The sequence below is a fragment of the Triticum dicoccoides genome, chromosome 6B, assembly GCF_002162155.2.
Source record: "Triticum dicoccoides isolate Atlit2015 ecotype Zavitan chromosome 6B, WEW_v2.0, whole genome shotgun sequence".
In the NCBI taxonomy this organism is placed as follows: Eukaryota; Viridiplantae; Streptophyta; class Magnoliopsida; order Poales; family Poaceae; genus Triticum; species Triticum dicoccoides.
The window spans coordinates 494,645,771-494,667,143 of NC_041391.1; the positions used below are offsets into that span (position 1 = coordinate 494,645,771).

Sequence of the window (21,373 nt, forward strand, 5' to 3'; positions counted from 1 at the left end):
ACCGCATCGCTTATTACACAACTGATCAGGCCTTATTAATGCATCAGTAATGTTACATTCAAATAAAAACTGAGATCAATCACTTGTACTGTTATCTATTGATCCTCCCATTTATGTCTCTTCCTCTTAGAGGCTGCTATAAACGTGATTCATTCCCTTTCCTGTCGTTAGCCAGTGCAAATCATTGCTTTCATTTCAAATATGTTCTTTCTATTTCGATTCTAACTACCCATATGAATGATCAATATTGAAAACCAGAAGCCATATACTTTGGTGCAGTGCTGCAACTTCCAAGTATTTCTCGCTTTCACTACCTTTTACCACTATTGTTGGTGTTTTGTATTATTTGTATGTGACCAAGGTAAATTACGAAATATTGATTGGTTAAATCATAGAGTTGTATGATTGTTGTAGATGAATACTACAATCAGAAGCCTCATTTACGCATATCATAGTTTTCAATTAGTTTTGCAAATGAATATTATCATGTCCATCCAGTAATATGGTTTAACCCTGCAGGTCCGGGACATGCTTGACGCCAACCACTACTTTGGATATGTTTTTGGCAATGCTGCTAACATATTTTTTTTGTGAAGAACAATAGTTGTAAAAAAATGTGAGTAATATTCTATCAAGTAAATGATGACGTGTCTTAGCATCTAGACATATCATGTAATGGAATAAAGGGTGTTCTCACCCCAAAATTATGGAAGCTAAAACATAAAAGGCCCATGAAAACACCTGCAAATAGAACAACAAGCAATCTATTCATGAATTAACAATCAAACAGATAAACGGTAGAAAAGTAGAACGGCGCAGCAAAGCGCGTGTATGTTTCTAGTCAGATCATATCTTTTGCAATTATTCAGTGCCAACGGGGCCGAATCGATCGACAGGGTTTTCTGGTGCACAAAACAACCAAGTCAACGGTTCTCTGAGATCACCAAGCGATCATTCCGTCAATCCGCAAGAAAGGAGCAATGTGGAGCACACTACAAAGTTGAGTCATCTATTTTGAAACGGATGGAGTACAAGTTAGTACTCCTTCCGTTCCTAAATATTTATCTTTCTAGAGATTTTAATTGACTACTACATACAGATATATATAGACATATTTTAGAATGTAGATTCACTCATTTTGTTTCGTATATAGTCACTTGTTGAAATATCTAGAAATACAAATATTTAGAAACGGAGGGAATAGTATAAAACTAGTAAAGCTATTTGCTACTCAATAGACAACCGGGCCTTGTATTACACATTTACACTACATGACCGCGCCTACACGCAATGAATTATGATTAGCCTAGCCACTCGGCATGGCTACTCTCTTCCCCTGTGACGCCGGCGTTACCACGCCGGAGGCCGACGAGGCTAAAACATCTTCTGCCGTTCGGCCCCCCAAGACGTCAAAAAACGCCGTCTAGGGTCGAGCTGGTGCGTACTATAGGCGTGGGGGGCGATTGCATTTCCAATCGTCGCCCCCGCGTTGCCCCAAACTCGGTGTAAATTTGGCGATTCGATTCGAATTTGGCACAAACTAACAATTTTTTCATACAAATTTGTACAAAGAAACAGAAAACAAACGAACTAGCCCTAGCCCTATTACGCCGCAGCCGCCCGCCATCTATATGCCGAGGAGCCTGTAGAACCGGGTGTAGTCGCCGCCGCCCTGCGTGCCGAAGCCGCCGCCGTCCCTGTTGCACCCCTGACCAGGGTCCCCGACGCGCGGGGGGTTGGACGACCCGATCGCGTCCTCCTCGTCGCTGTGGAGGACGACGACGCCGCCCTCCTCGCGATCGCGGCACCGGGCCTTGACGGGGCATAGCGCCGACAACCCGAAGGAGAGCGAACTGGAGCCCGACGACGAGGAGGTCGCCGACCCCATTCGCCTCGGCGTCCAGGAGCTGCCACGGTGGCAAGAGAAGGACGGGTGTGCCGGGTACTCGAGGCGCGGCGTGTTGCCGGTCTCGATGTAGTCGAGGACGGCCTCGAGGGTGCGGCCGGGCATGCCCTGTTGGGGAACGTAGCAGAAATTCAAAATTTTCCTACGAGTCACCAAAATCTATCTATGGAGAGACTAGCAACGAGAGAGAGGAGTGCATCTACATACCCTTGTAGATCGCTAAGCGGAAGCGTTCAAGAGAACGGGGTTGAGGGAGTCGTACTCGTCGTGATCCAAATCACCGAAGATCCTAGTGCCGAACGGACGGCACCTCCGTGTTCAACACACATGCAGCCTGGTGACGTCTCCCGTGCCTTGATCCAGCAAGGAGAGAGGTAGAGGTTGGGGAAGACTCCGTCCAGCAGCAGCACAACAGCGTGGTGGTGGTGGAGGAGCATGGCACTCCAGCAGGGCTTCGCCAAGCACCGCAAGAGACGAGGAGGGAGAGAGGTAGGGCTGCGCCAAGAGAGAGCAAAACTCATGTGTTTGCAGCCCCCAATACCTCAAGTATATATAGGGGAAGGGGAGGGGTTGCGCCCCCATCTAGGGTTCCCTACCTAGGGATGGCGGCAGCCCCAAAACCCATCTAGGGTGCGGCCAAGGGGGGGAGAGGGGGAAACTTGCCCCCCAAGCAAGGTGGAGGCGCCCCCTCCCCAAACCCTAGGCGCCTTGGGCCCTGGTGGGGGGGGGGGGCGCACCAGCCCACCTGGGGCTGGTCCCCTCCCACACTTGGCCCATGCAGCCCTCTGGGGCCGGTGGCCCCACCTGGTGGACCCACGGGACCGTCCCGGTGGTCCTGGTACGTTACCGATAGCACCCGAAACTTTTTCGGTGACCAAAACAGGACTTCCCGTATATAAATCTTTACCTCCGGATCATTCCGGAACTCCTCGTGACGTCCGGGATCTCATCCGGGACTCCGAACAACATTTGGTAACCACATATATCTATTCCCTATAACCCTAGCGTAATCGAACCTTAAGTGTGTAGACCCTACGGGTTCGGGAGACACGTAGACATGACCGAGACAACTCTCTGGCCAATAACCAACAGCGGGATCTCGATACACATGTTGGTTCCCACATGTTCCACGATGATCTCATCGGATGAACCACGATGTCGAGGATTCAATCAATCCCGTATTCAATTCCCTTTGTCTAGCGGTATAGTACTTGCCCAAGATTTGATCGTCGGTATCCCGATACCTTGTTCAATCTCGTTACCGGCAAGTCTCTTTACTCGTTCCGTAACACATCATCCCGTGATCAACCCCTTGGTCACATTGTGCACATGATGATGATGTCATACCGAGTGGGCCCAGAGATACCTCTCCGTCACACGGAGTGACAAATCCCAGTCTTGATTCGTGCCAACTCAACAGACACTTTCGGAGATACCTATAGTGCACCTTTATAGCCACCCAGTTACGTTGTGACGTTTGGTACACCCAAAGCATTCCTACGGTATCCGGGAGTTGCACAATCTCATGGTTTAAGGAAATGATACTTGACATTAGAAAAGCTTTAGCATACGAACTACACGATCTTTGTGCTAGGCTTAGGATTGGGTCTTGTCCATCACACCATTCTCCTAATGATGTGATCCCGTTATCAATGACATCCAATGTCCATGGTCAGGAAACCGTAACCATCTATTGATCAACGAGCTAGTCAACTAGAGGCTTACTAGGGACATGGTGTTGTCTATGTACCCACACATGTATCTGAGTTTCCTATCAATACAATTATAGCATTTATAATAAACGATTATCATGAACAAGGAAATATAATAATAATAACTAATTTATTATTGCCTCTAGGGCATATTTCCAACAGTCTCCCACTTGCACTAGAGTCAATAATCTAGTTCACATCGCCATGTGATTAACACTCACAGGTCATATCGCCATGTGACCAACATCCAAAGAGTTTACTAGTGTCACTAAACTAGTTCACATCATCATGTGATTAAGACTCAATGAGTTCTGGGGTTTGATCATGTTTTGCTTGTGAGAGAGGTTTTAGTCAACGGGTCTGCAACATTCAGATCCGTATGTACTTCGCAAATCTCTAGGTCATATTGTAAATTCTGCTTCCAGCTCCACTTGGAGCTATTCCAAATGGTTGCTCCACCATATGTATCCGGTTTGCTACTCAGAGTCACTCGGATAGGTGTTAAAGCTTGCATCGACGTAACCCTTTACGTCGAACTCTTTATCACCTCCATAATCGAGAAACATGTCCTTATTTACTCCAAGGACAATTTTGACCACTGTCCAATGATCCATTCCTGGATCACTCTTGTACCCCCTTGACAGACACGTGGCAAGGCACATATCAGGTGCGGTAGAAAGCATGACATACTGTATAGAGCCTATGGCTAAGGCATAGGGGCGACATTCGTCCTTTCTCTTTCTTCTGCCGTGGTCGAGCTTTAAGTCTTAACTTCATACCTTACAACTCAGGCAAGAACTCCTTCTTTGACTAATCCGTCTTGAACACCTTCAAGATCATGTCAAGGTATGTGCTCATTTGAAAGTACCATTTAGCGGTTTTTGATCTGTCCTCATAGATCTTCATGCTCAATGTTCAAGCAGCTTAATCCAGGTTTTTTATTGAAAAACACCTTTCAAACAACCCTATATGCTTTCCAGAAATTCTACATCATTTCCGATCAACAATATGTCAACAACATATACTCATCAGAAATGCTATAGTGCTCCCACTCACTTCTTTGGAAATACAAGTTTCTCATAAACTTTGTATAAACCCAAAATCTTTGATCATCTCATCAAAGCGTATATTCCAACTCCGAGATGCTTACTCCAGTCCTTAGAAGGATTGCTGGAGCTTTGCATACTTGTTAGCATCTTTCAGGATTGACAAAACCTTCTGGTTGTATCACATACAACCTTTCCTCAAGAATAACGTCGAGGAAACAATGTTTTGACATCCTATCTGGAAGATTTAAAAAATCATGCAGTAATTGCTAATATAATTCCAACAGACTCTTAGCATCGCTATGAATGAGAAAGTCTCATCGCAGTCAACTCCTTGAACTTGTCGGAAAACATCTTAACGACAAGTCGAGCGTCCTTAATGGTGAAACTTACCATCATTGTCCGTCTTCCTTTTAAAATCCATCTGTACTCAAGAGCCTTACGACCATCAAGCAGTTCTTCCAAAGTCTACACTTTGTTTTCATACATGGATCCTCTCTCGGATTTTACGGCCTCGAGCCATTTGTCGGAATCTGGGCCCACCATCGCTTCTCCATAGCTCGTAGCTTCATTGTTGTCTAGCAACATGACCTTAAGACAGGATTACTGTACCACTCTGAAGTAGTACACATCCTTGTCACCCTACGAGATACGGTAGTGACTTGATCCAAAATTTCATGATCACTATCATAAGCTTCTACTTCAACCAGTGTAGGCGCCACAGGAACAACTTCATGTGCCCTGCTACACACTAGTTGAAGTGATGGTTCAATAACCTTATCAAGTCTCCACCATCCTCCCACTCAATTCTTTCAAGAGAAACTTTTCCTTGAGAAAGGACCTGATTCTAGAAACAATCCCTTTTGCTTTCGGAACTGAGACTGGTGGTATACCCAACTGTTTTGGGTGTCCTATGAAGATGCATTTATCCGCTTTGGGTTCGAGCTTATCAACCTGAAACTTTTTCACATAAGCGTCGCAGCCCCAAACTTTTAAGAAACGACAACTTAGGTTTCTCCAAACCATAGTTCAAACAGTGTCGTCTCAACAGAATTACGTGGTGCCCTATTAAAGTGAGTGCGGTTGTCTCTAATGCCTAACCCATGAACGATAGTGGTAATTCGATAAGAGACATCATGGTACGCACCATATCCAATAGGGTGCAACTATGATGTTTGGACACACCATCACACTATGGTGTTCCAGGCGGTATTAATTGTGAAACAATTTCCACAATGTCTTAATTGCGTGCCAAAGCTCGTAACTCAGATACTCATCTCCATGATCATATCATAGACATTTTATCCTCTTGTCACGATGATCTTCAACTTCACTCTGAAATTACTTGAACCATTCAATAATCCAGACTTGTGTTTCATCAAGTAAATATACTCAGTATCTACTCAAATCATCCGTGAAGTAAGAACACAACGATATCCACTGCGTGCCTTAGCACTCATTGGACTGCACACATCAAAATGTATTACTTCCAACAAGTTGCTTTCTTGTTCCATTTTACTGAAAACGAGGCTTTCAGTCATCTTGCCCATGTGGTATGATTTGCATGTCTCAAGTGATTCAAAATCAAGTGAGTCCAAACGGTCCATTTGCATGGAGTTTCTTCATGCATATACACCAATAGACATGGTTCGCATGTCTCAAACTTTTCAAAAACGAGTGAGTCCAAAGATCCATCAACATGGAGCTTCTTCATGCGTTTTATACCAATATGATTTACATGGCAGTGCCACAAGTAGGTGGTACTATCATTACTATCTTATATCTTTTGGCATGAACATGTGTATCACTACGATCGAGATTCAATAAACCATTCATTTTAGGTGCAAGACGATTGAAGGTATTATTCAAATAAACAGAGTAACCATTATTCTCCTTAAATGAATAACCGTATTGCGATAGACATAATACAATCATGTCTATGCTCAACGCAAACACCAAATAACAATTATTTAGGTTTAACACCAATGTCGATGGTAGAGGGAGCGTGCGATGCTTGATCACATCAACCTTGGAAACACTTCTAACACATATCGTCAGCTCACCTTTAGCTAGTCTCCATTTATTCCGTAGCTTTTATTTCGAGTTACTAACACTTAGCAACCGAACCGGTATCTAATACCCTGGTGCTACTAGGAGTACTAGTAAAGTACACATTAACATAATGTATATCTAATATACTTCTATCGACCTTGCCAGCCTTCTCATCTACCAAGTATCTAGGGTAATTCTGCTCCAGTGGATGTCCCCCTTATTATAGAAGCACTTAGTCTCGGGTTTGGGTTCAACCTTGGGTTTCTTCACTAGAGCAGCAGCTGATTTGCCGTTTCATGAAGTATCCCTTCTTGCCCTTGCCCTTCTTGAAACTAGTGGTTTCACCAACCATCAATAATTGATGCTCCTTCTTGATTTCTACTTTCGTGGTGTCAAACATCGCGAGTATCTCAAGGATCATCATATCTATCCCTGATATGTTATAGTTGATCACGAAGCTCTAGCAGCTTGGTGGCAATGACTTTGGAGAAACATCACTATCTCATCTAGAAGATCAACTCCCACTCGATTCAAGTGATTGTTGTACTCAGACAATCTGAGCACAAGCTCAACGATTGAGCTTTTCTCCCTTAGTTTGCAGGCTAAGAAAATCATCGGAGGTCTTATACCTCTTGACGTGGGCACGAGCCTGAAATCCCAATTTCAGCCCTCGAAACATCTCATATGTTCCGCGACGTTTCGAAATTGTCTTTGGTGTCTCAACTCTAAACCATTTAACATTACCCACTGAACTATCACGTAGTCATCAAAACGTGTATGTCAGATGTTCGCAGCATCCACAAACGACATTCGAGGTTCAGCACACCGAGCGGTGCATTAAGGACATAAGCCTTCTATGCAGCAATGAGGACAATCCTCAGTTTACGGACCCAGTCCGCATAATTGCTACTATCAACTTTCAACTATATTTTCTCTAGGAACATATCTAAAATAGTAGAACTAAAGCGCGAGCTACGACATAATTTGCAAAATCCTTTTGACTATGTTCAGGATAATTAAGTTCATCTTATGAACTCCCACTTAGATAGACATCCCTCTAGTCATCTAAGTGATTACATGATCCGAGTCAACTAGGCCGTGTCCGATCATCACGTGAGACAGACTAGTCATCATCGGTGAACATCTTCATGTTGATCGTATCTACCATACGACTCATGCTCGACCTTTCGGTCTCTTGTGTTCCGAGGCCATGTCTGTACATGCTAGGCTCATCAAGTCAACCTAAGTGTTTCGCGTGTGTAAATCTGGCTTACACCCGTTGTATGTGAACGTTAGAATCTATCACACCCGATCATCACGTGGTGCTTCGAAACAACGAACTTCCGCAATGGTGCACAGTTAGGGGGAACACTTTTTTGAAATTTTAATGAGGGATCATCTTATTTACTACCATCGTTCTAAGCAAATAAGATGCATAAACATGATAAACATCACATGCAATCAAAAAGTGACATGGTATGGGCAATATCATTTTGCTCCTTTTGATCTCCATCTTCGGGGCTCCATGATCAGCATCGTCACCGGCATGACACCATGATCTCCATCATCGTGTCTCCATGAAGTTGTCTCGCCAACTTATTACTTCTACTACTATGGCTAACGGTTTAGCAATAAAGTAAAGTAATTACATGGTGTTGTTCAATGACACACAGGTCATACAATAAATTAAGACAACTCCTATGGCTCCTGCCGGTTGTTATACTCATCGACATGCAAGTCGTGATTCCTATTAAAAGAACATGATCAATCTCATACATCACATATCATTCATCACATTCTTTTGGCCATATCACATCACATAGCATACCCTACAAAAACAAGTTAGACGTCCTCTAATTGTTGTTTGCATGTTTTACGTGGCTGCTATGGGTTTCTAGCAAGAACGTTTCTTACCTACGCAAAACCACAACGTGATATGTCAATTGCTATTTACCCTTCATAAGGACCCTTTTCATCGAATCCGATCCGACTAAAGTGGGAGAGACTGGCACCCGCTAGCCACCTTATGCAACAAGTGCATGTCAGTCGGTGGAACCTGTCTCACATAAGAGTACGTGTAAGGTCGGTACGGGCCGCTTCATCCCATGATGCCGCCGAATCAAGATAAGACTAGTAACGGTAAGCATATTGAACTAAATCAACGTCCATAACAACTTGTGTTCTACTCGTGCATAGAATCTACGCATAGACCTAGCTCATGATGCCACTATTGGGGAACGTATCAGAAATTCAAAATTTTCCTACGAGTCACCAAGATCTATCTATGGAGAGACTAGCAACGAGAGAGAGGAGTGCATCTCCATACCCTTGTAGATCGCTAAGCGTAAGCGTTCAAGAGAATGGGGTTGAGGGAGTCGTACTCGTCGTGATCCAAATCACCGAAGATCCTAGTGCCGAACGGACGGCACCTCCGTGTTCAACACATGTGCAACCCGGTGACGTCTCCCGTGCCTTGATCCAGCAAGGAGAGAGGGAGAGGTTGGGGAAGACTCCGTCCAGCAGCAGCACAACGGCGTGGTGGTGGAGGAGGAGCATGGCACTCCAGCAGGGCTTCGCCAAGCACCGCAAGAGACGAGGAGGGAGAGAGGTAGGGCTACGCCAAGAGAGAGGAAAACTCATGTGTTTGCAGCCCCCAATACCTCAAGTACATATAGGGGAAGGGGAAGGGCTGCGTCCCCATCTAGGGTTCCCTCCCTAGGGGTGGCGGCAGCCCCAAAACCCATCTAGGGTGCGGCCAAGGGGGGGGGAAGGGGGAAACTTGCCCCCCAAGCAAGGTGGAGGGCCCCCTCCCCAAACCCTATGCGCCTTGGGCCCTGGTGGGGGGGGGGGGGGCGCACCAGCCCACCTGGGGCTGGTCCCCACCCACACTTGGCCCATGCAGCCCTCTGGGGCCGGTGGCCCCACCTGGTGGACCCCCGGGACCCTCCCGGTGGTCCCGACACGTTACCGATAGCACCCGAAACTTTTTCGGTGACCAAAACAGGACTTCTCATATATAAATCTTTACCTCCGGATCATTCCGGAACTCCTCTGACATCCAGGATCTCATCCGGGACTCCGAACAACATTCGGTAAACATGTATATCTTTTCCCTATAACCCTAGCGTCATCGAACCTTAAGTGTGTCGACCCTACGGGTTCGGGAGACACGTAGACTTGACCGAGACAACTCTCTGGCCAATAACCAACAGCGGGATCTGGATACCCATGTTGGTTCCCACATGTTCCACAATGATCTCATCGGATGAACCACGATGTCAAGGATTCAATCAATCCTGTATTCAATTCCCTTTGTCTAGCGGTATAGTACTTGCCCGAGATTCGATCGTCGGTATCCCGATACCTTGTTCAATCTCGTTACCGACAAGTCTCTTTACTCGTTCCGTAACACATCATCCCGTGATCAACCCCTTGGTCACATTGTGCACATGATGATGATGTCATACCGAGTGGGCCCAGAGATACCTCTCCGTCACACGGAGTGACAAATCCCAGTTTCGGTTCATGCCAACCCAATAGACACTTTCGGAGATACCTGTAGTGCACCTTTATAGCCACCCAGTTACGTTGTGACGTTTGGTACACCCAAAGCATTCCTACGGTATCCAGGAGTTGCACAATCTCATGGTCTAAGGAAATGATACTTGACATTAGAAAAGCTTTAGCATACGAACTACACGATCTTTGTGCTAGGCTTAGGATTGGGTCTTGTCCATCACACCATTCTCCTAATGATGTGATCCCGTTATCAACGACATCCAATGTCCATGGTCAGGAAACCGTAACCATCTATTGATCAACGAGCTAGTCAACTAGAGGCTTACTAGGGACATGGTGTTGTCTATGGACCCACACATGTATCTGAGTTTCCTATCAATAGAATTATAGCATAGATAATAAACGATTATCATGAACAAGGAAATATAAAAATAATAACTAATTTATTATTGCCTCTAGGGCATATTTCCAACATGCCCCACCATTCACACCGCCCGTCGGTGTTGTATCGGCCGCGGGGGATGGTGCCGTTGGTGGAGGCGATCTGCTCTTCGCGACAATGCTCGAAGTACATCGTCCATAGCGTGTGGCTGTCGACGACGTACCTCGGCTTGTTCCGCTGCGCCTTCGGCAGCAACGATCGGATGCGGGCGATCTCGGCCCGCCGTTCAGTCCTGATGGGCACCGGGGGTACTGGGACGCCGCTGACGCTCAACTTCCACATGCCTGGCACCCGCATGTCTAGGGGCACCAGATAGTCGGCCTCATAGAGGAGGCGCGCCTCGGGCTCGTGGAGATGGCAGCAGCCGAAACCGTTCGCCGTCGCGGCAGAGCTGGCGTATCGCTCAGCCATTGCTCGTCAGTGGGGAAGTGGGGGAGAGTTGTTTCTGTGGCGAGTCGAGGCGAGAGAGAAGGCGAGTTGTGGCGACTGTGGCGTTCACTGGCGGGGAGGTCGACTTTTATAGCCGAAGCTGGGCGGTGAGAATCTGCATGCCGGGCGACGCGTGGCGGGAGCGGGTGGGACACGCGTCGTAGCGCCTTCACTGCGCCGCCTGTGAGGCATCAATGGTGATTGACCGGCGCGGCAGCGCGGCACCCTTGGTGTTGATTCCCGTGGGAACCGAGGCGATGAGGACGACGAAGCGGCGTGTCGCTAACTCGGCGGGCCCATTCTCGTTTGCGCCAAAATCGGTTTCCCCGGCGCCCCCAGTGCGCCAGGTTCAGGTTGGGTGTGCCGGCATCAATTTTGGCCCGAACAGAAGAAACGGGCTCCTGGGGCGTGACTGGGCCGTTTTTGGGGCGCCGGTGCTAAAAAACGGCCTGGGGGCCTGTTGGGGGCGCGGCTGGAGATGCTCCAAGAAAATTGACAAGGAAGCACGGAGAGTGGTGTCCACCTACGAGTCCGTTCCCAGGGGAACCCTGTGGGATTACTGCCGCCACCCGAGCCGCTGGCACATAATCCTGCCGGTCATGGTGAGCTCCATGGTCGCAGAGCAGCATTCTGACGTGCTCCTTGTTACGATGCCCAAGTCCGGGACTACCTGGATCAAGGCCCTCCTCTGAGTAAATAGCATAAAACTACTAATTTACAGGTTCAAAAAACAATTGAAAATATTTTTTTTCTCTGATAACTACCAAGCGAGAGGTCGGCTGTTTCAAAAAACCCAAATTGCCATGTTTTTAAGATTTAAACTGTTTTCTGACAGATGCAGCCCAGACGTCAGGTCCCACGTGGCACAAAAGTCAACGCGGTTAACTGAAAAATTAAGTTGACCGTTATGACCGATAGGGCCCACATGTTATTCTCAATAAAATTTGCAATGAAAAAAAGACAATGTAGTTTTTCCCCACCCCAACCGCGGACGATGGCCCAACAGGAGCGCGACCCAGCACGGCAGCGCCGCCACCCGTTGATCTGACTTCCCGGTATAATCCGCCGTCGCCGGCGAGGTCGCCCTCGACCGCCGCGCTCCAACGGCCACCCCCGCATGTTTCCTTCCTTCTCATGCCTCGAACTGAAATCGCCGGCTGCGGCCATTGATGCATCCTCCGAGCTTGGCCCGACACCGCGCCGTCGCACCACGTCACCGACGGGACCACACCACCTCCCCCTACCGGTCCCCACGCTGGCAGCCGTGTTGCGTAGCCGGCTCCGCCTGCCGCAGGAGTGAATGCATACATAGGTCCCCCTCGTTCTCTCCTAGAATCCATGCAGTGACCACTCCCGCAGCCTAGTGCAGGCCCGAACCATGCGAGGGTGGCCAGGTCGAGGCTAAGGCAGCCACCGGAATTGAAACGCCGGCATTGGCTGGCGACGGATGCACCCCGCCGCCCGCATACAGCCATGAACGGCGCCAGCCTGCCTTGGACCTCGACCTCTGCCGCCTGGACCGCCATGGTCACATCTGAGGCCGCGCGCTGGATCTAGCAAGCTCTCCTCCCCAACGAGCAACCGAGCTCTCCTCCCCATGGAGATGCACACACACACAAGGTGATCGACGAAATGAGGCAGAGAGGAAATGATTCAAAAGAGGAGGTTGTGTAGCGACCCGACCTCAGACGGTCAAGCCTCTGTGTTACTGTGCCATCCCTGGATCAGTATGCTGGCACACACAGTACATCAATGTATATATCAAAGTGCAATCACATGTATAAATAACGTAAAATGATATATACCTCATAATACTCAGCGGAAACAATCAAACGGGTGTGGAGTCCCATCAACGCCATCGGCAGGTTGAGTGTAGACCGTAACCCTGTATCGTAATTCTTACTCGTCGAGGAAATATCTGCAACATGATACGTTGCAGCCGTGTAGGTCAGTACATTGAATGTACCGACAAGATCACAATAAAAAGAACAGATGATAAAACTATACTATATGCATTATGGCTTTGTGGCTCTGTATCTGAATTTTGTTTGCGTAAAAGCTGATTGTTTTCCCTACATCAAAGGAATAAATGAAGTCTATACTATGGAGTTTTCTATCATGACATGGTTCCGCCAACCGATGTCTCATAGCCCAAAATCATCATAAGTTGCCCACAATTAAGTTATCAGTCTGGTGTTGAGAGTTCCGAGATAGATCCAAGTCCAGAGGCTCAAATTGTCCGTAACCGGGGACACGGCTAATCGATTAGGTTTAAACCCTCTGCAGAGGTTTGTACACTTTACCCGCAAGATTCGATCCCTCTCTTTACGTTCTCGCACTTCAGGGTGTTTGAGAACAAGATGACCGAAACATGGTCTTCCGAAGAGTTCCTCTGACCACTGTCCGGTGCTCATCCAATCCTACCGTAGTTCTACATCTGCTAGCACCGTCCCAGCCAGAGTCACAACTAAGGTCAACCAAGCCAGAGCCCATAGTGACTTGCGGTTGCACAGGTAAGCTTCCGGGCATGAAGTATTCTTCCGTCTCTTTGAGTCTGGGTGAAGCTTTCCGCAAGATGTCATGGCGCTTCTCCATGCATCCCGGCCAACCACTGGTTTCTCCAGGGTGCCCGTCAACCATCCTTCACCCAGTAGTGTGTATTGAATTCTTGTCTCGAGTCTTGAAGTCTTGAGGCCTTGAAGATGCAGTCCTTGCAGATGCCATCATGGAGCTGTCGTCATTGACGTAGAGTCCTCCTTCTTCACACCACTCTCGTGCACTCATACCAACCCCGTCTACTATAGCGTAGCATTAAAGTAAATGACGTCCCGGGCTTGGTAACAGGGTGATGGGTTCCTACCTCATGCATACTAATCAACTACAAGAATTCAATATCACTACTGAAGGGTGGTTGCAAAGATGCCACTAAATGCAATAAAACATAGGTATGAAAGCATGGTCAAAGTGAACTTGCCTGGTAATACTTGATGAAGATAATAACGCTCTCAGAATAAAGACTTGGTAGAACTATTCGTCACTCCGTTGAAAATCTATATAGTCAAACATAGCATTCACATAAGCAAACATCCTAGCAAACAATTTTAGCACTCAAAATAACAATCAAAACAGCAAGGAAAATCGATAATAAAACTCAAACAAAATCAAAAGAAACTTCAAATAAAACTACAAAGAAAAATTACTAACGAAGATCTATGACTTTGCTACAAACATCTAATTTTGCCGTAAGTAAAAACTAAACAACAATTAAAATACTAAACTAATAAATTAACAGAAAATAAAATGCAAAATAACTAATTTAACAGAAAGTATTTTTTTTATAAAATTTTATTTGTAAAAAGAAACAAATAAAAAGCTTTTATAAAACTTTAACTATGACCTATAGAAGGTTTCATACAAAACTAAGGAAAATAATTTTTTTTTTAAATAAAATAAATTTTCTCCTGTTGTCTAACAGAAACACAACTAATTTTGTCAAAAGTGACAAAAAGAAATACTTTAAAACTAATAAAACAATAAAGAAGAAGCTAAAACAGAACTAATACTAAAACAGTACTGTTTTGCTAAAAACCTAATTTAAAATAACCTGAAAATAAAATACTAAATACCACTGGATAAACAAAAGTCCTAGAGACCAGGAGCAAAAGGAATTAATTAAAAACCTATTTTTAAACTCCCGGAATAAGCAAAACAAGCTTTAATTCAAATCTGATCTAACTCAATTTTTATAAATCCAAACATAGACAAATTATATATTTTTGGAAACTACAAGAAAATTGTGATCTAACGCAAAAAGAATCAGCATCATTGGACTTCTAGATCAAAAGTTATAAGCTAAACAAGAACGGAACTAAATCTGTTACGGAAATAAATCTGAAAACGAAAACGGAGTTACCTGTACGTGAGGCAGAGATGGTAGGAAGGAGACGGCGATGTGGAGGGCTGCTCCGGCGAGGGGGGCGAGGTCGCCGGCGAGGGTGGGGGTGGCGGAGGAGGGGGTCGGCGCTAGGGGAGGTGGCGCTGGGCGATGGGGAGGTTCCAGGAGAGCTCCTGGTGAGCGTTTCTAGGCAGGAAAAGGAGGACGGTGGCGAGAAGGCTACGGGCAGGGAGGGGGCGTGGTGATGGGAGGAATGGAACGAGGAGAGGGAGGGGGTTTTATAGGCGGTCTCGGGAGGCGCTGGGATGGAAAGACGAGGGAGATCGGGAAGGTGGGGATTCCTGTCTCCATGGATATGGAAAGCTTCTGTAACGTGAGAGGAAACAGAGGAAGGAGATGATCTCTTGTTGGGCTAGAATAGGAAAGTGCTTAATGGGCCAGGTTTTTCCTAATAAAAACGATTCCATTCCTATTTTTAAAATTAGGAAACAAAAGGGAAAAGATCTAGAAACAAATCGGAATAAACGAAACGGGATCAAATCCTACTAGTATTAGGAAAAAGGAAAAGGAGCGGCTCCCTGGCTCCCTTGGTGCGGCGCGTGTGATGGCCTTGTGGCTGGCCGGTGGTTTTGGCGGCTTGGGCCTTTGGCCCAAGGCGCTGCGGTATTTTTTTTTTAAACAAAAATTTCAGAGAACAAAAAAAAATGACTAAAACTTTTATATAAGCATATAATATACCAAAATTTGCAGAAAAAGATTTTCTACAACATGGACATTATTTTAGCTTCAAATAAAATTCACAAAAATTCTAATAATTCACACAGTGTTACTGGTCCAATAAAATCCAATAAAAATTATTTTTAAAATACCAAAATGACTTCAAATTAATTTCTCTCCAATTTTCTGATGTAGGGAATCATGTTACCCTATTTTCCATATATTTTGTTTTTGGAGAAAAATAATTTGAATAAAACTCAAATAACTCCAAATTGAAAATAAATTCAAAAGAACTTTGAATTTAATTCTTTGAAACTCCCAACTCATATTTCATATAATTTGAAGAAGTCATTTTATCTTCGCTCGTGAAAATCACTGAGTTGCATGAAGTTTATGAATTAGAAAATATTTCCAAATGAAATTCAAATATTTTCAACACCCCTTTTTCATTTAAATGGAAGAAGTCATGTTATCCTCTCTCCAGGGTTTTGTGATGAGAAATATTTGAATTCACGGAGATCAGAAAGGAAAAATGAAAGTTTGGGAAAGTCCTTTTATTCCCTCTCATTTAACTTTCAAAAAGTTTCAAATTTCACTCAATCAATCACACAACAATTCAAACAAACAAACAAATCTATCTATTTATTATAACATTCCAAAATTTAGAATTTTGGGATGTTACAAATCTACCACCCTTAAAATGAATCTCGTCCTCGAGATTCGGAGAGGCTAGCAAGAAATAGGTTAGGGTTTGGGGGTCTTCAAAAATCCATCGATCATCTCCGGGGTCTCGGGTGCTACCACCCTTAGAAGCATCGTTACAGTTCCATCAAAACTCATATACTCCATCCTTATCGTTGACAGTGTTGGTCTTCTCAGATTGTAAGGATAAATCCTTCTCTGGGCTCTTTCGGTAGTGGCATAAGCTTTTCCTCAATTCTTTTGTCCTTTCATCTTGGTAAGGTTATTCCGAGATTGGGTCTTCTTAGCTGATAGGTCCGTGTCCATTCTAGTCAACTATCGAAATACTCATGGTGGTCTACAATTTATGGTTTCTCCTGCAGAAAACGGGTCTGGGTTGAACCTCACCGTATAACCTACGATTGGCAACGGTTGCCTGTAAAGGGGTTCCATCGTCCTACCATTCTATGGTTTCATGGCTTATCGCGTCGACACCCTTCAAAGGTTTTTGAGGCTCTCTGATTTTCCATCAACATATGATAGTTCCTGATAGAAGTCTTCGGTATGGGGGCCAATCCATCCCGTACTTGAATCATTACCACATACGTAAACAGTGAATCACGTATTCTAACACTTGGGCATACTCACAAGCATTGCAGAATTTCTCTTGTTCTCGAACTAGGTTCGAGTAAATCCATGGTTTCTGCAAGCCAAACAAAACATCTATCGTCACTTCACCACTCTCAGGTTTTTGCGTAACCTCCTACGAAACATATGCTGATTGGATTACTGATTCTTCCAAATTGATTCCTTTATCAAGGTTACATCTGTTCCTTTTCAAAATCCTGGGCCTGTGGGTTATGGCCCACTTCAACACTAGTGCAGCTTTAACTCATCCTTGGAGTAACTCTCATGTTACACCTCCTTTAATTCCAGTAGTACTCTGTTTCTTCATACCATCATATCAAAAGCAAAACTCCAACTTATTTTGTCCAGCTTCCTTCTATGGACCGTCATGAATAACACATTTCTTTCTTCATTGATCCTGTGGCTTTACGGAGTACTACGGCACCAAAGACAAATGCACTAGTTTATCCATAAATCTCATTTTTCATATCAATCCTTTAGTACATCCTTAACCATTTTTCGTGAATCCAAATTCCAAAAGTTTATTACAAATGTCGCCACCCACATGGTTCGGTATGGTCAGACATTACTTCTAACTTTATTTATTTATCTTTCTCGAGGATTCTTCAGTCCCACTGGAATTGTGCGACATGCGCCTTGAAATCTTCAATCTTCTGTTTCATCGTGGTGGCCTTGAGCTTGACCTCCATCATCTCTGCATGCACTTCGCTTAGGTATTCCTGAGTATAACGGAGTCTTGCTTCAAGTATTTCTCCGATCTGGCGTATGGCTTCCATGGCTGCTTCACGAACAGCATCGAAGAAAGTTGCTTGTGGCACACGTGAAATGAAAAAGTACTGCCCCATCATCTTTGGGCAAACTCCTTTCAAATGGTGGAGGTGTACCTCCACATACCAAAGTTCCACTCCCTTTTGCATGAAAGGGTAGCCTTTGTAGATTGCATCTCCTTCAAGGTGAATATGCTTCATCATGTCCTTCAGGATCTTCGGGTAATCATGATCACTTGTCAGGGTCATGATTGTTTCCGGACCTTTAAGGAAAGACTCATAAAGGGTCGTCATTTGCAGTTGTGAAACAGAAATGATGCTCAGAATAAGGTACTTATCCCCTGGGGCATACATTCATATCATCCAAACAGAACTTCAAACTCAATTTCCAATTTCCTGTTTATGCATCACAACTCATCTTCTTCCATGTTCATCAAGAATATTAATTTCCAATATAAGATAAAATATGACAACTCCTTAAAGCTTTTCAGCATGTGACATTACAACTTTATTGAGTCATGAACTATTACAATCTCAGAGTAATCTATTACATAAGTCAACTCATTGAGCTCATGAAAATGAAATTGCTTTCTACTACTCTTATTATCCATATCAAAATTCCAGCTACTCAACTCCAGCTTTCATCTTGTCGGGACTTTTAATAGCATAATGTCCTGCCTCCTTGCAGCGAAAACAAATGACTTCTGACATGTCTCGGGGCTTCTTTGTGATTATGCGTGCTCCTTGGATTCTTGGCTTCTTTTCTGGACATTTACTAGCGTAATGACCTAAATCCTTGCACCTGTAACAGGTGATATGACTCAAGTCCTTCTCTGCAAAAATTGTGTTGTTCTCGGGTTGCCTTCTTTTTCTCTTCCTGGATTTCTCTGTAATGAGCAGAGTTTCTATTTCCCGAGGATCAAACTTCACTACTGCTCTCGGGAAATATCCCAGATACTCTTTTATTCCCTTGGGGCAGTACTGCGAAAAATGTCCTTCTTCTCCACATGAATAGCAGGCATTGGAGTAAAATCTGTTGAGGCCTTCTCCATCAGGGTCTTCAACACATTCCTTCATCACAGGTTCTTTCATAACTTCTCGGAGGGCTTCTTTCATTCCTTCTTCCTGCTCCTGAATAGTTTGTTGCACCATGGGGTAAATGTGACACCGGGTCGGGTAGTGGGTGGTTCCTTCACACAAGAAACAAGTCACCTGACTAGTTGGGCATTCCTCAGCTGGGTGTTTCTCCTCACAATGAGGGCATCCATCCTTGTGTTCCTCCTGGGTGTGTCCTATTTCTCCGCAAATCTTGCAGGCACAAGGTTTATTTCTTGGTGTATCATGGTGCTTCCGGGTAAGACGTGATCTCAACAGGGTCTTCTTGAATTCCTCCCAAGTTCTTGCTCCATTAAATCCTTGTATGGCTTGATGCATTTTCCACCAGGTTGCAGCACTTTCTGTAAAGCACTGAAGAGCGTATTGAACCTCATACTTCCTTGGAATCAAATTGCTCCCGAAGTGATTTTCCATGTTCTGAATCCATAGCTCTGCCTCCGGCTGAGTCTTCGGTTCAGAGAATATCAGTCCAACTTCATTCATCATCTATGGGGTTCAAAAGTTTTGGGATGAGATATGAGAGAGGCGGGGAGGGATATACACACAATACAAACAATAGTTTTTGAAGAAACAAGTTTTACTTTGTGGCTGTCGGAAAACATCAAACAAATGACAGCTCATAAATCATCGCATCTAACGTAGGTGTATAACAGGGTTTGGTCTCTAAAGGTCAAATAATTCTTCAGGAACTTCAAATTCTTCAAGTCTTCGGAGTCTTCAATTGTTGCAGCTGCAATTCTTCCAACGCATGGTGAAATCCTGTTTACTCTGAAATGGCCATCAGTTGTCTGATATCTTTAATTCTTGGAGCGACTTCAGTTGATCTTCCGTGTGGTCAAAAGGGAAAGGTGTATATTCTAACTATTTGAGGTGAGAGTGTTTATTTGATAAAATCAGAAAAGATGAGGAGTAAGAGTCTTTTTGAAAATAAAGTTTTTGAGAAATCCTGTCCAAGGGCTTTCCGATTTCTAGGGTCACGTCCTACAGTCAACATGTGCTCTGATACCATTTCTGTAGCGACCCGACCTCAGACGGTCAAGCCTCTGTGTTACTGTGCCATCCCTGGATCAGTATGCTGGCACACACAGTACATCAATGTATATATCAAAGTGCAATCACATGTATAAATAACGTAAAATGATATATACCTCATAATACTCAGCGGAAACAATCAAACGGGTGTGGAGTCCCATCAACGCCATCGACAGGTTGAGTGTAGACCGTAACCCTGTATCGTAATTCTTACTCGTCGAGGAAATATCTGCAACATGATACGTTGCAGCCGTGTAGGTCAGTACATTGAATGTACCGGCAAGATCACAATAAAAAGAACAGATGATAAAACTATACTATATGCATTATGGCTTTGTGGCTCTGTATCTGAATTTTGTTTGCGTAAAAGCTGATTGTTTTCCCTACATCAAAGGAATAAATGAAGTCTGTACTATGGAGTTTTCTATCATGACATGGTTCCGCCAACCGATGTCTCATAGCCCAAAATCATCATAAGTTGCCCACAATTAAGTTATCAGTCTGGTGTTGAGAGTTCCGAGATAGATCCAAGTCCAGAGGCTCAAATTGTCCGTAACCGGGGACACGGCTAATCGATTAGGTTTAAACCCTCTGCAGAGGTTTGTACACTTTACCCGCAAGATTCGATCTCTCTCTTTACGTTCTCGCACTTCAGGGTGTTTGAGAACAAGATGACCGAAACATGGTCTTCCGAAGAGTTCCTCTGACCACTGTCCGGTGCTCATCCAATCCTACCGTAGTTCTACATCTGCTAGCACCGTCCCAGCCAGAGTCACAACTAAGGTCAACCAAGCCAGAGCCCATAGTGACTTGCGGTTGCACAGGTAAACTTCCGGGCATGAAGTATTCTTCCGTCTCTTTGAGTCTGGGTGAAGCTTTCCGCAAGATGTCATGGCGCTTCTCCATGCATCCCGGCCAACCACTGGTTTCTCCAGGGTGCCCGTCAACCATCCTTCACCCAGTAGTGTGTATTGAATTCTTGTCTCGAGTCTTGAAGTCTTGAGGCCTTGAAGATGCAGTCCTTGCAGATGCCATCATGGAGCTGTCGTCATTGACGTAGAGTCCTCCTTCTTCACACCACTCTCGTGCACTCATACCAACCCCGTCTACTATAGCGTAGCATTAAAGTAAATGACGTCCCGGGCTTGGTAACAGGGTGATGGGTTCCTACCTCATGCATACTAATCAACTACAAGAATTCAATATCACTACTGAAGGGTGGTTGCAAAGATGCCACTAAATGCAATAAAACATAGGTATGAAAGCATGGTCAAAGTGAACTTGCCTGGTAATACTTGATGAAGATAATAACGCTCTCAGAATAAAGACTTGGTAGAACTATTCGTCACTCCGTTGAAAATCTATATAGTCAAACATAGCATTCACATAAGCAAACATCCTAGCAAACAAT

At 44.8% G+C, this 21,373-nt stretch overlaps 1 pseudogene; it reads left to right on the forward strand.

The window, feature by feature from the left end:
* The first annotated feature begins 1,319 nt into the window (after window positions 1-1,319).
* Window positions 1,320-21,373, forward strand: part of LOC119321217 — a 32,542-nt pseudogene continuing 12,488 nt past the window's right edge.